Source organism: Pomacea canaliculata, linkage group LG6 (assembly GCF_003073045.1).
Source record: "Pomacea canaliculata isolate SZHN2017 linkage group LG6, ASM307304v1, whole genome shotgun sequence".
Classification (NCBI taxonomy): Eukaryota; Metazoa; Mollusca; class Gastropoda; order Architaenioglossa; family Ampullariidae; genus Pomacea; species Pomacea canaliculata.
In genome coordinates this window covers 9,123,137-9,136,758 of record NC_037595.1, presented here as the reverse complement: position 1 = coordinate 9,136,758, position 13,622 = coordinate 9,123,137, and the positions used below count along the sequence as shown (strand labels likewise).

At 39.1% G+C, this 13,622-nt stretch overlaps 1 pseudogene; it reads left to right on the top strand.

Moving 5' to 3' along the window:
• The first annotated feature begins 547 nt into the window (after positions 1-547).
• Positions 548-13,371, top strand: LOC112567091 (annotated as a pseudogene).
• The last annotated feature ends 251 nt before the right edge of the window (positions 13,372-13,622 follow it).

Genomic DNA, 13,622 nt, shown 5'->3' with positions numbered 1-13,622 from the left:
AAATTGGGAAATATTAAATAGTTATATTATCCCGTAACGGAGCCACACAATGAGAGGACAATCGCTTAACGACCTGCTTGTATTCAGAGCATCGAAATAACCTTTGGATGCGTGGCCTGGTCTCGGTGCATCTCAGTTAAAGGTTCACCACAGTACACATTTTCTTTCAGATGGTTTGTCAACTCGAGACAAGATAATATTTCACAAAATCTGCTTGAATGAAAATTACACACATGTGTTTTCGAAAATACATGCACAGAAAGATGTTGATCACGTGCCTTCACGAAAGTCTACGGATATTAATTAATACTTTGTGATTAACTGGCTGTAGTATTGACAACGGATGTGTACCCACTAAAATTCCCTAATATCTGGAGATTGGATAAATCTGTGTATAAGGTGATGAGTTTACAGTCATCTCTCAAGGATTGAGCAAATTACTCAGTCAGATTTTAGAGAAATACCATCGAGTACCACGACTTAGGAGCAAGAATATTAAGCGCTCATGTAGGCCTTTAAATGATTTTATTTGAAGTCCTTGTTAAAGTATTGTCAGTCAGGCCGGTGAATTATGGTTTGGGCGTGACTATGCACTGCAGTTTGTGTCGTGGACAGAGACAGTAATTGAAGGTAGCTGATAGCAACAATCATGGAATGAATGGATAAGCGACTGTTAGTGATGCTGTGATTATATGAGAAGACAGAAAGGTAAGTAAAGGTTAGGAACCGTAGCTGAATTGAAGTGCAATTAAATGCCTGTACCCACAGGGCCAAGCAGATTGAACGAAATGAAATGTTTATTACAAGACCACAGGCCACTAATATGGAAAGAGTCTGTAATAAAGCCACAGGTCTATATGACTTAGCCTATGATTAAATTTTTCAGGGACCAGAAGACAGAATGGATTTTGATGACATCCTGACCCTCCTGGGGGACTGGGGCAGGTACCAGAAACGGTTTTACTTCATGGTGACTCTACCAATCGCCTTCAAGGGTCTTCAGGTCATGATGGTCGTCTTCACAGTCTTCGTACCCAAACACAGGTAAAATCGGTTTAATCTCACCTTAGTTTTCTCCTCTGTTTATTCACTGTCATGTTCTTTGTTTGCCTTCTGGCAGTTGTCCGGCTGTAACACGACATACCTTGAGCTAAAGCTTCTTCAAGGCTCACTCTTGTTATGTCTCACTTTTGCAGAGTCTGGGCCACTATATCCGTCTTTTTATTGGCTTCTTGTCTTCTGCACTCTACATTGTTTCCATCTATATATATATGTCGAGAAAGAGAGTTTTAATTGGTTATCTCGCCATTTATTACCTTTCTTTAAACCTTTTTGGCATAACGAATTTCTCCCAAAGTTCCCTTCCCATTACCCGCGTCAGTTATGGATCATCGGCCTTCTTTATATTTTTATTTTGTGAGCCTAGCCTTCACCAAACATTTGAGCTGGACAGATGGTCGTCAGAAAATAATTGGAACTGTATGTCAAGATGTGTGTGGGTGACATGAACAGGTAGTGTCCGAGCTTGTATCCATGCAAGAAAGAACAATTTTAATAGGAATGGCGTTTTAGAGGTTGACACATTGACGAACAGCTTGGAGAAACTCCAGTCCAAAATAGCAAAGCTAGATAATTGAAAACTGTTATATCACGTGTTCAGCTACATTCCTCTCTGTACAAGACCCCATTGTCTTCCTTTCCTTTACTGGGTCAGACGGTCCCCTTTGGTCTTTGAAATGTCAGCAGTTCATTAGCAGACGACTCGCTTCACTCTTCAGTGAGATTAAATGAGTACAATTGACAGCCAGTACTCTTTTGAATTATTCAAAACCGAAACTATTTCAAGAAGTCAGTCGATGAAGAGTTGTCTGTAGTATGTTCTGATAAAAACTTGAAGATACTTTACAAAGAAATGCCCTGCTGGTTGCCATAGCAGCACTGACGTCATGAAATTCAGGAATATAAGATTCACTTGTTATTCTTTACACCATGTGTCTGAAAAACCTGAGTGTATATTTTTATAGAAAAAAATGAAGCGGTATTAGGTTACAGATTACGCCAGACGTCCTGGTGTGACTGACAAAAAGCAATTTTAATAAGGTCTTTGGGAAAGGATTATTTTTTCTTTTCAAATTCGGACAATCAAAGCTGTTCATATCAGTATGAATGAAAGAAGGTGGGTGTTTTAAAAGAATCAATGGATTCTACCCAACCTCTACACTTCTAAAACAAACTAGTAGAATTTCCCTTTTTATTTATTTATTTATTTTTTACAAGAGAGCTTTCTCGTATCTGAAAGTTTGGACTATCCCAGTTATTGCTGCAGCTATGGGTCACTGCGATTTGCCTCAATATAAACATTTATATCGGTATGTGACGGAGAAATTGAACATCTACAAAGTTCTTATTAGAACCATTGAAACTTTATAGTTTGTGAAGCATCTACAAGCTCACAACGTCCTGGGCATCCGGAAGTTTCACTGCACATGGACAACCTCTGATCTTGCTCCATTTAACTTTTTCGGTTTCCTAAAAATCAAGGGATCATCAAGGGGACTTGTTTGAAGACGTGGAGGTCATCAAAAGGCCTTAACGACAGAGCTGAGGAAAATTCTAGAAAAATCCTTGCAGCAGTGCATAGAAGCGTGGCAGAGAAGGATGGAATGTATGACTCCAGGGAAATTACTTTATAGACGAAATCGTGTTGTTTGATGCTTGGACTTGAAATAAATTGTTTGTAACATCAGTGGCGTTACTTTCCAGACACACTTCGTACAGAGGATCCTCTTAGCTCATTGGGGATAAACAACTAGGTGAAAAATCTCTTTCAAATAACAGAGGGCGTTGGTCATGATACATGTTGTCGCCTGTTGCTACTTAACATCTTCCTGCAACGAGGATAGTGGATGACCAACGTGAAGTAGTGGTCCCTGAAGGACCTGCTCAACACCGCACACCACCGTCTCGGGTGGCGCACCCTGGCCGCTGTTTAATCAGGTCCTTAAGTGACCAGTACCGAGTCCAGGTTATCTAGTGATCAACTAGTACCAGTCAAGTGACTGATGATGATGATGATGATGATGATGATGATGATGATGATGATGATGATGATGATGATGATGATGATGATGATGATGATGATGATGATGATGAGTTCACGTTGCAGATGTGCAATACCCGGGTATGAAAATGACACCTTTGCAATAGTTCAGCAAAGAACACAAACGCACCTGGTTCTCGAGAGCATTCCACACACGACTGTCAACAATGAGGAGGTCTTCGATTCTTGTCATGTCTACGTTGACGTCAACTCCACCCTCGTCAACGTCAGTAACAACAGGCGCGTGAAGCTGTGATCGCTGGGTGTACGATCAAGAAGAGATGGCTTCCACCCTGATTTCACAGGTAAATGGTTGCATCTTTAAACAGCTTATTCTCACATTTCTAGACATCTCTTTCACCTCCAATATTTGCGTTTTACTTCTATCTCTGACTGTCTAAAATGTTATATGTGTGCATGTTTCCGTTTGACTGTATGCACGTGCATTCTCCGTCCAGCAAATAGAGAACCTGTACAGGGGTTGTGAAACAAATCAGTCAAGCGAACACATGCTCTGCTGACAGCTTTCACTGTTGCTGGCAGGTTCTAGAAGTCTTCTTACAGGCCATCTCCAGAGATTGACCATCTGTCCGTGCCTGGAACACAGGCTCAGGCACGCACGCGCATGCACGAATACACCGGCACGCAATCACAGTTCCCCCATACCCCATCGCACATTCAAGAAATGTAACTTCCTCCTCTCGCTTTCTCCTTCTCTCTCTCTCCACCCCATCTGTCCTTGGTCGTTGTGGATTTTTTTGTTTTCTTTTTTCATTCCTTTTCCCCTTGAGAATTCTCTTTCTTTGTCATTTTCATTTTTTGCTGTTTTTGTTTCTTTCATTCCTTTCATTCTCTCTCTCTTTCTTGGGGTTACTGAGGCAGACAAAGACATAAATACACATTAACACAAGGGATTGGTACTACCGCCAACAACATTAAAACTATTTTATTCGATTAGCAAAAGCAGTCCATAGGACCTTATCAACAACACCCGCTTGCACTTTAAAGGTTATTATTGAACAAAAGAAGACAAAAACAAGTCTCACAACACAATCCTATAAACACTTTGTTTACAGTGGCGAGACCTAATCGCTTAGAAAGAGGAGATTAGAAGTTTAACTGTATCTTCTCCTTCTGCTACTCATTCTGTTCTTCCTGCTACCTCTTCCCACCACTCTTCACCTCAGCTGTCGTTGGATTGTTGTTTGTTTTTGTTTTTTTTCTAGTTTGACCTGGTGTGCGAGAACAAAGTACGTGCGGGCTCACTCCAACATGATGATGATGGCGGGCTTCCTCGCTGGCTCAGTGGTCGTCAGTGTCCTGTGCGACTGGTAGATGTTCTGTCATCTAGCGACACCTTGAACTTACTCTGGATTGATGTTATAGTATAAATAAAGATAGACATATGAGGATATGTGTGTGTGTGGCGAGGATGGAATCTATATTTAACTGCGATGAAAGTAACACTAGACATGATGATTGTTACATGATTGTTACAACTAATGCAGACGCTGTGGTGTGGTAGTTGTTGATGTTGATATTGTAGAAGTAGAGAAAATGCAGTAGCATTCAGTTTGTTGCATTTCTGAAATATATTTTTATTTCAGTTGTTTGTCTTGCAATTACAATGCATTTCTCAAGTATATTCCTCTTTCAGTCGCTTTTCTTATACCTTTCCTCCTTCCCCTGCTGCCACCCGATGGTGGTGCCAAGGACGTCCATGTTGCTATGACAATTTTGTCTCACCCATCATCACTATCATCATAGCCTTGTCCTCTATTTCAAACACTTTTTCTTTTTCTATATTTGCTGCTGCTGTTATTTCTTGTTACCCTCTCATTTCTGTAATAAAGGTAACTGTGTCACACGACTGATCTGTTTTATTAACATCTGAGAATGCAGTCAAAGGCACTAAAGTAAACCTTGAGAATATCATGAGTGGAAGAACAATTCTTCGTATTACCTTGTCTTTCATGCGCTTGTATCTTTTTAGGATAGGTCGGAAGAAGCTCTACTGCTGCTGTTTGATGATAATGGCGCTGGCTGGGATCATTTCCGCCTTCCCACAATCCCCTGCGGCTCTGTTGGTCTATCGTTTCCTGTCTGGCCTCGGTCTTATGGGAGTCATGGTCTCCTGCTTTGTGCTAGGTGACTGCATTTTTCAGCTTAGCTCATGACACTCTTTTTTTACTTTTAACTAACCTATTTGAAGGAGGAAAAAGATGAAACTGTGCCTCTGACATTTTTAAACTCTAATAATGTTTGTTATCTTAATACAAAATATTGTTCTTCACTGAGCAAGCACTAGCGCCATGAAGATGATAATCATCATCATCGTCGTAAATTTTTACTATAAGTCGAGACTTTTTCCCAAGCTTTAAACTCTGCCGCTGAAACAGCGATGTGCCTTGTTTGCCGATGTTTCCGGATTTTTCAGATTCCGAAAATTTTTCGCCGAGCTCCATGTTGACTGTCCACGTCGATACAGTGTTAGCTGTTCACATCTTAAAAAATAAAAGCCGAATACAATCGAAGCATTCAAATCAGTTGCTGAAGCACACACCCTCATCATGCCGCGAAAACGAAACGAAATGATAATGATGCAGCTTTCAAGTTCTAAATATTTGCGGCTTATTTGTGGAAAAAAGCCGAAATTAAAAATGTGTGCTCAACAGACTGAATTTTATGGTATTATTATTTCTTCAATTCACAGTCACGAATGGCATTAAAGTCAACCCGAATGCGAAATTATGATCATGTGACTTGGTTGAATTTATCACAAGATTTCGCTATTTGGAGAGAACAAAGTGTTCTGCTCGAGAGAATTCTTCAATGTTTTTTGGAAAAAGATCAAAGCTTTAATAAATAATTTTTAGGTTTTGACAACCCATCTTCAACAATTTCTGGAAGACACTCAGACTAGGTGCGGCATTGAAAATATCAACACCTGAAATTTAGACACACCTAAGTTGTTAAATAAATAAAAAAAAATAAATAAATATTACAAAGCAGCTTCTTCTAAAAAGCTCTTCTTTTTCTCAACCTGCCATCGATTTCGATATTGAATTGGACTCTCGTCAGCTCTAACATATTTTTTCTCTCCCTTTCATTTAGCTCCACCAAGGGGAATGAATCAGATGGACGAAACCTGGTCTGTCAACAACGATTTTCTTTTTTTTAATATTTGTGTGTCGGAATTAGATCAAATCGGTGTTGCAGGAGAAGATTTACCCCTTTCTCCCAAACCTCGCCTTCATCGAGAAACTATGAAGAAAGTGCTTCGATCGATGAAGGATGAAATCCTTGTTGCTGACGTCAGCAGTGGGAGCAGTTCTCAAACCTCGTGCAATCGCGCGAGACGCTGATTTCTAGATGATGTCCAGACTCTACAGAAATACTTAGGGGTTCCAGAGTGGACTTATATACTGGAGAAATACTTCTTGCAAAGTTTATTCAATTACAGCCTCTTGTTTGAATATATTCTCTCTACCAGATTGTGTATTTTGTTTATTTGGTTTTTTTGTTGTGTTTTCTTTTATTTTATTTAGTTGCTGTTTTTATAACATTTGTTTTAGTCGCCCTCCAGTTTGCCAAGTTAGGCTAATTTTATTTATTTTTAATATTTCATGTCAGCATTTGTTTTACTCGCCATCCACTTTGCCAAGTTAATCTTATTTATTTTTAATATTTCCTTTTTTTATTGAATGTTTTTAATTGTTTGCTTAATTTTTAATTTTTTTGTGGTTTATTAATTTCCTTTAAGTATATTATTTTTTTAGTTTATTACTTTCTTTTTTGTGATATTTTTGTTTTGTTTTACTGTCTTACTATCTTTCAATCTTTCAAATTCTTCTTTGTCGTTCTCTCTTCTTTTCTCCTTCTGTCTCTCTTTGTTGTTTTCGTTTCTTCTTGTTCTTTCTCCTATCTTTCTTTGTCTTTTGCTTTCTCTCGTCTTTTTTTCTCTGCCTGTAAATTCTCTGACTCCTTCTTTATGTCCCATTTCTATTTTTTCCTTCTTAGATTCTTTTCAGTCTCCCTCTCTGGGTCCTTGATTTCTCTCTATTCTTAGCTTTTGGTATATCCGCCTTCTACTCAACTGCTCCTTATGTTTCCACCTTCCCTCTCTATATACTTTCTCAGTCCTTGAAGCCATTGGTTCTAGTCCTCACTTTTGCCCTTTCTACTGTCCTTCCTTCATTCATTTTACTAAACAATCAAGCGACTTCCTGTTGCAGCCATGGAGCTGGTGGGCAAGACGAGGCGTGCCCATGCCGGAGCCCTGTACCAGATCGTGTGGTTGTCTGGTCCTTTCCTGATGGTTGCCCTCAGCTACTGTCTCCGGGACTGGCAGCAGATTCAGCTCATTGCTTCGGTGCCCACAGTCGTCTTCCTCCTGTACTGGTGGTCAGTACTCACCCTTCACCTCCGTATTCTCTGGGTGGGCGGACTCGCTGGCTGGAAGCCCTTCCGGCAGGTTGATTAATGCCATCTTTATCTTTAGGGATGCTTTCCCGACGACGTGGGCTGGGTAGACAGATAGGTGTAGGTTAAGCAGGCAGGAAAACAAACAGGAAATGAGGAACAGAGCTGATTACCTTACCTAGAGAGAGCACTGACCAACTAACTAATGAATATTGTCCGCACCATCACATAAGGGGTGGATTTGTTTACAGGTTTGTTACACAAGCAAAGAATCAAGTAAAATCTTTTACATATATAGAATTGTTTACACATTGATTGTAGTAATTACAATACAATTAAAGCAAAGTGTAAATATATGGAAAAAAGCATTTGACAGTCGAAACTTAGGGCAAGTCTGCGAATTATAATGAAGAAAATATTATTTACACTTGCACCTCCCGCTCAAAAAACCTTCTCGATAAATTTTATAGAGTGCTGCGCATCAACCTAAGCCCTTTAATATCACTAGAAAATCTTAATTTTTTTAAAATTTCCACTGAGGCAAGCTTAGACCAGAAATTGATTAATTTTTTATTATTATCTTCCGCAACACTGGTCACTTGTCGGGGATCTGAGGATGTTATAAAGTAATCTGTTTATTTTGTCATCTCTAAAACATCCGCAAATTCCAGCTTAGTAGCTTCACTTTACGGATGTGGGAACTTCTGGAGTTCAGCAACACAAGGATGTCAGCCCTGCCAATAAAATTTGACCCTTTCGGTGGAAATGTTATTCAAGATGCAGGTCACCTATAAAGTTTATTATCTGAAAAACAGAAAAATTGTTCATGCATCTTAATTGAGATAAATAGGATTAAGGGATAGCTAGTTGTCGACGTAGCTGAAGAAATAATTTTTTATGTAATTTGTGCGATTAAAATACAATTGATAGAGAATGAGTATGTGTGTGTCTAAGCGAGAAAACGATGAAATATGTCCCTAAGTATCTATGTATTCCTCACTCTAATAATATCCGGTATTACTTACAGAACCGTCGGTGTTGTTGTCAACTATGTATTTACACTCTTAAAATTCAAGGAGGAGAAAAGAGTCACGAAATTTTATTTCAATATGCCCTCTTTAATTTCTTAAGATCTGTTATCGGATGCGTGTTGAGCCCGCCATCATGTCCCTGCTAAAAACAAAAAAAAAAACATGGATGGAAAATAATTTTTCTTTGGTGACAGCAAAGACCTCCAATATTGGCCCAATCTGTAGCTGGGAAAAATTATTTGGTGCAAGGGTGGAGCTCGGGTGTGGGTGCCCCAGTGCCGTTACTCAGGTCATGTCTCTAGCATCCATCATGTGTTTGTAAATTGTACCCTCTGCTGATGCGGAAGGAAAAGCGCAACCCGATTACCTCCTGTTGCCTGCTTCAGTAAGCAAGCTGCGAAAAGGTAACTCTGATACATCGGAGTTGTGTCCCCTTGCGACCACTGCATCGTTCAAACTGTCAAACCCTCATTTATTATGCCTGCAGTAAAAATAAGTTTATTATTCCGAACGCATGCCGACGCATTGAAACATCGTGTTTATAATCTGCTTACACGGTCAAGCCATCAGTGCAAACCCACTTGATTCGATCCCGTGATTGGGCCTAATAGCACAGTAACCTTATTATTGTGTCATAAATGAAGTTAAGGCGAATAAGGCAAACTACTTGGAGATCAACGAATAGATTAATGTTGGAACAAACGATTGCAAGCTTTTCGAAGTCGTGTCAGGAAAACAAAGACGAAAGTTTATCTTGAATATAAAGTGTTGATGAAAGTGCGGCACATATTAGGACAACATGATAATTATTTTGACAGAGATAATTTTCTTTGATTTGTGAGAAATGTGGACATTCAATTCGTGAGCGTGAACATCGTGGGATTGGAAAATAATTCGCGAGTAACGGAGTGATCCAAATGTGAAGAGAACGTCACGTGACGTTTAGCCTCATTACTGTGTAATGTAACGGAAGTTGACGAGGACCTTTGTAACTCTGAAGTAATCTAGCTATCCATTATTCCGTTATTATTCGCACGTTTTTAGACTTAAAACATTCACAGCCAGCTCCGTGCTTCGAAGGTGCTTTGTAAGTTATGTAGATTTTCACAAGAAATTATCTTTTCTTTATTTGAGAAAATTGTATAGGTTAATTGCTATTTGCATTTTGTATATTATGATGTCAATTTTTCCACACACCTCAAAATGTTTGCATACATATGTACATAGTCGTACAAGCATAACATACAAAGTATATAAGTGTAGACATATTTTTTCTTCAGGATTGTTCCAGAGTCCCCTCGATGGTTGGTCGCCAAAGGACGGGTGGAGCAAGGGATGGCCACCCTGAGAAAGCCGCGAAGGTTAACGGCGTCATCTTGCCAGACGACTTAACATGCACTGCGCATGACAGGAAGCATGACGACTCGTCGCGCGTGTCATCCTTCGCTCCTCTAAGGCTCATCGAGTATCCCACAATGGTCGTCAGAGGAGTTATCATCGCTTTCAACTGGTGTGGTACATTGAGGTTTTTATGTTGAGACACTTGGTAGCTGTAGGCGCTGATGTCTTAACTGACAAAAATCTCTTTAAAACAATAAATGAGGGAGAGATGGAGACAAACTAGAGATTACAAACGTCAGGAGTGAATAAAGTAGAATTTGATTGTAGTCAGATGAGGTAAAGAAGACACAGAAAAGTAACACAAAAATCGTCTATATTTTGTACAAGCTTAAAATTTGAAATTAAGGTTTACTTTTTTTAAGAAAAGGAAGTCTGGATCTTTACACCTTGTATTACAGACAAACTATGTTAGCTATATTCAGTAATTATTGAAGAAGAAGTATACACTGTCAATGTCAAGCACCGAATAACTACGACGGTTTTTTTGTTTTGTTTTATTTTTTGCTGGGGTGGGGGGTGCAGGGCGGTGATCAGCATGGTGTATTACGGTCTCAGTCTCAATGTGTCGAACCTGACCGGAGGTTTACGGCTCAACTTCCTGTTGTCATGCGTGGTGGAGCTTGTTGGGTACATAGTAGCGCTGTTCCTGATGGATTACTTGGGTAGAAAGAAGCTGCATTCAGCATCCATGCTGACAGCTGGTATATCGTGCCTCCTCACAATATTTACTATCTTATTCGCAGGACAAGGTGAGCCCCACATCTTAATTCCCTATTCCCTTTCTTCCTCTCTTTTTTTTCCTTCTTTCCTTGCTTTCTTTATTTCTTTCTTCCTTCAATTATTTCTTTTTCTTTCAATCTTTAGCTGAATAATTTTTACTTTCTTTGTTGTTTTCCTTTACGAATTCGTTCTTCCTTTACCACAACTTCATTGACTTTAAAAAGGCAGTTGACAGAGTCTCGAGAGGGAGATATTGAATGTGATGTGAAAACTCAACATCGAAGAAGGCCTCGTTCAAGTATGGATGTATAAGTGATATTTTCCTTTCAAATGTTACTTGGCAGAGTTGCAGTGGATCACAACGACTTCTGGCGATGATCGGTAAACTTGGCGTGTCCTCGTCCTTCGCCATCATCTATCTGTACTCAGCCGAGCTCTACCCGACCGTTATGAGGAACTTCGGGGTGGGGTGCGGCTCCATGTTCGCTCGCGTCGGCAGCCTGCTCTCTCCGTACATCGTTGACCTCGTCAGTTCTGACATTCAGTTCGACTTTTCCCTTTTGTACATATCTAATGATGTGAATGACCTGTAAATGTCAATATACAAAGAGTCAAAATGAGCATGGTATGCATCACAGCAAATATAAAAAGACAGACTTAAAGCATAGGAAAAAAATAGTAGTTTGAACACTTGGCTTAGAGTTGTGTTTTGAATCAACTACTAAGTGCCAACAAAGTAAACAAAGCAAGATGGCACAAACAAACATCATTGGGCGCGTAATCTGGTCAGCAAAAAAATAATAATAATAATAATAAAATGTAGCGAAGAAGCTCGTGGCTGGTGGATTACAGCAAAGACAAGATTAATCAGTAAATCGGAAAAAATGAAGTAGAAAGGAGATGATTAAACCGTTTGTCGAGAAGTTCACAAGATGGGGAATAGGCTTTAGTAGTGGACAAAAACATTTATAGATAAGAACGACTTGGCACAGGCATTAACAGAATAATCCAGAACCAAGGACATCAAAAGTGCAAGTAGATCCAAGGAGGAGATAAGATGACAGAGTTCAGTCCCCTCGAGAGGGCTTTTTTTTTTTTAAAGAATAGTTGAGCTACTTTCACTATTGACCGTCACTGCTCGGAGAAAAAAGGTGGATGAATGAATAGATAAGTAGACGCATAGCTTTCATCGACATTTTCTTTAAAAAAAATGTTCTTTAAATAAATAAAATTGTCAGTTCGCTTGCTCTTGAACAAGTTTACTCATTTTTTTACCTTTCTTTTCTTTGATCATTTTAGAACTTGTCATTACGCCGCTTCCGCTATAGCCCATACCAAATTTAGTTTTCTTTCAAAAAGCTGTAAAATACCTCATTTGCACCAGACCTACTACTAGTCTTTCACTTTCCTTCCTCTCATTATCAACAGAAAATGAAGCTTACATCTAAAATCCACTGAGTGCTCTATCTTTGCAGGCTCTTTTTATAGAAGGTCCTTTTAGCCGGGCTCTTCCTCTCATTGTGTTTGGGAGTCTGGCGGTTGCAGCTGGACTTGTCTCCCTTCTACTTCCAGAAACCCTGCGTCAGAAGCTTCCGGAGACTCTGTCAGATGCTGCAATTTTTGGGAAGTGGGTGACAAAAATAATGAGATCACGTAGATATTTTAAGAGATATTTTAAATATTTTTCAAAAATAAAAAAAATAGTATATCTGTACAGATATCAAAGTAATAAGTTTCTAAACTTTTCACTTTTCGTAGAAGCCTCCTTTACTTGTCTTTTTAGTTCTTTTACAATTTAGTTATTGATGCATACACATTTTTTACCTTTATCTTCAGATGTTTTCGTTGTGATCGCCAAGTTCTCAAAAATGTAAAACGAACTGAACTTTATAGAAAAATATCTAGTTATAGTGTGTGGGAACTACATGGAAACTGCCTAAACCGCTGAAACAGAATGTACGTGAAGTCTTTCAGCATATATTTTACTTATAGAATTACTGAGAGAGCGGGCATGTTGTTTACAATAATACGAAAACCGTCGATGCAAATGGTGAATTTCTTTTGAGCAGGACAGATTCTCGTCGAGAAAAAGAAGCGATGATAGCTGAGGACAGCGAGTTGAACATACAAATCAAGAGAGACGACCTCCTGGAGACAACGTGACCAGTCTGATGAAGACGGCGATGTTGAAGAAGAGAGCAAGTGCAGAAATGTTGATCTGAGTGTTGAAGACGAGGATGAAGATAATGTCTACTTTTCTGTTCGTCGTTTATTTACTTTCGATGTCTGAAAGTCACTTGTAAGCTGCATCGTTATCTGTCAAGCGACTTAGGGAACTCCAAAAGCCAGGAATTTAGTTGTTGAAGTTTCTGGAGTCAACATAGTGTGTATGGAAATGAATTATTGTTTGTTAGCAGTGATCATTAAAACACTGTAGTTTATGTCATGGTAGATGTAGCTGCAATCGTTTTATACTCTTGTAGTCTTTTTTATCCTTCCCCCTTATTCTCTTCTGACTCTTTAATACATTTATAAGGACATTTTACTGACTTAGTTGCCTGGACAATCATCAATTAATTGATCAATCAATAAATAAATCACTAATTGTTTTCATTGAACAGTTAATCAATTAGTTAATTTATCTCTAACTGGTTGCAGTAAGTAAAAGGAAAAAAGCCATTTAATAAAGAAAGCAAGTACCACTGAGTCAGTTTTCCTTTTTATACATTTAAATACACTAGTTTGAATGTTTTTATGCCCAAGTGAGATGAAAGAAAGATTGTTTTCATGACCTTATCATCAAAAGGCTCTAAAGCCTTTGAGCATGCAAATACAGCCGAGGGACCCGTATGTAGATGTGACACTGTACCTCCAAGTAAGACCTTGAAGAAAGTTCTCTGATCATTTCATCCTCCACTCCACGGATCCGGAAGCGGTGTCCTCTGTAG